We start from the raw sequence: 2,061 nt of genomic DNA on the forward strand, positions 1-2,061 counted from the left end.
ACTTAAAACTTTGAAATAATAAAACTGCGGCAAGGAAAACTTCAAGCTGAAGTAAAACGTAATCTCTCCCCGTTGATGTGCCGGTAGTGTCCTAGTCTTGGGGGCCATTCACAACATATATTAAGTATTAATCTAAACTGACTGACTTTTACATTATTATTCTTTCATATGGCAAGGCATTCCATCGTCAGGTGCAAGATACATGTTGAAAAGAGACGTCACTGACTAGAGCGTAGTTTGGTGAGCGGCCGCCAGGGGGCCGCTGCTTTCAGCCGCCAAACCTTGCTGTTACCTCCGAACTCTGAAGTCCGAAGTTCCGAACTTACCGAGTTGATTAGTTGCTTAGTGTTGCTTAGTGTGACGTGTGACTTTTATTCGTTCGTTATCGTTATAATGGAACGTTAGTACAGGAGTTCTTCGAGAGACTGTGGAAAAGTATTTTAAGGGTAAGCAGAACATATTAAATCTTATTAACTTGTCTTAAAGGTTGGGCTAATACGTCCTATGTTGGCATCAGTAGTTGTTGTCTAGACCTATGTTACCGTGAGGCATAAGTACACCTAATGTATTTTGTAAGTCATTGAGAGGTCTTTGCAGTAGGTAGGCTTGTAAGATAGTCTCTATGCCATCAACGTTTCACTATTAGACATGTGAAGGCAGTGTTAGAGTTTGCTTAAACAAATGTTTTGTATCAAACTTGGTTTCTCTAGGTTAGGAACGTCGAATCAGTGTTATGTCGACGTAAACAAGCCGTGAAAATAAATTTCTGTTTTTCGATTCGAAGTGAAAATAGTTACATAGTTTATATGCATAACCAACCATGGTTTGATGTAAGTTTTCATAACAATGTCTTTTTGATTGTTGGTAGGAAATAGGCTAAATGGAATTTGATAGCCTAGGCTAGGCGATACGTATTCTCATTCAAACCTTATTCTAAGTACAGGGTGATTTTTAATATATGGAAATATATTTTCTATGGCAAAAGGAAAAATATAGCATCCAAAAATGGTAACAAGGAAACAAATCCGGACGAAAACACGCTAGACCTATACCTATTGATTCAGTGGGTGTTTTTAGTTTTGTCCTTTTGTTTATTTTAACTCAAAGATTTCTAAATCACCTTGATATGATAGTCATATATAACATTTCCACCAAATATCGTTGTAAAGCCTCAATATAGTAAGAAGTGACTTTGCCAGCCTTTTCTGTCTTCGATTTGTTTACAAGACGAATTGGAATTTTTTTTTTTTTTTTTTTTTTTTTTTTTGGGTGGGGGCGGGTGGGGTGGGGGAGGGAGTCATATTATGCTGAACGTTTTCAAGACTCTTGCTAGACAGTGTTTCCAGAAATACCAAAATCGCCGTTCAAAATGTATTTGGCTTTCCAGTGTTCCAACTGTAATAGACCTCAGAACAATATTTCGAAACATGTTGCACAGTTATGATTATTGCACTTAAAATCAAGTAAAATGCTTTTAATATGAAACGAGGAGTTGGAAAAAAAGCGTGCTCTTCCTTAGTATTTCGTCACCACGGTATAGTGGGTGCTACACCGGTCACACGTTCGGGATGGCAGATCGGTACCTTATGTCACTGACTCGCTATGGTCTACATATTTTAGTACATGAAACAGCGTGACAAAAACTTGTCACGGAAAAACGAAATTTTATATAAATGACAATGATAGGACAGACCAATTTGCAGTTTAGGGAATACGTTAGCCCAAGTTTTTGTGCTCAAAATATTTACTCAAACCCAACTGATTCCGTGGAAAAATAGATATGTGGAAAGTATATTCACGTAGAATTGTTTTAAAACGTATGTATTAAGAATATGTATTATTGATAAGAAGTTTCATAACATGTATTTTATTTTGGAATTTTACCTTACATTTCAAACTTGTACAAGCAGAGTGTGGGCAGGGGTACTGATCTCTGTGGCTGTTGGCTTGCCGCGTCCTCCTCAAATTCTCCTATTTGACGGGAGTATGTAAACCTGATTCTTGTTGGAACTTGGATATTCGGGCCGGTTTCTGCATAGCAACGCTTTACCGCTTCGGCTA

At 37.7% G+C, this 2,061-nt stretch overlaps 1 long non-coding RNA gene across 1 annotated transcript in view; it reads left to right on the top strand.

Moving 5' to 3' along the window:
• Positions 1-258: 258 nt before the first annotated feature.
• LOC135214071 (uncharacterized) overlaps positions 259-2,061 on the top strand; it is a 200,923-nt gene continuing 199,120 nt past the window's right edge. Inside the window, exon 1 of the long non-coding RNA XR_010314328.1 lies at positions 259-446. This is a non-coding gene — a long non-coding RNA (uncharacterized LOC135214071). The remainder of the gene's footprint in view (positions 447-2,061) is intronic.

This window comes from Macrobrachium nipponense, chromosome 11 (assembly GCF_015104395.2).
Source record: "Macrobrachium nipponense isolate FS-2020 chromosome 11, ASM1510439v2, whole genome shotgun sequence".
In the NCBI taxonomy this organism is placed as follows: domain Eukaryota; kingdom Metazoa; phylum Arthropoda; class Malacostraca; order Decapoda; family Palaemonidae; genus Macrobrachium; species Macrobrachium nipponense.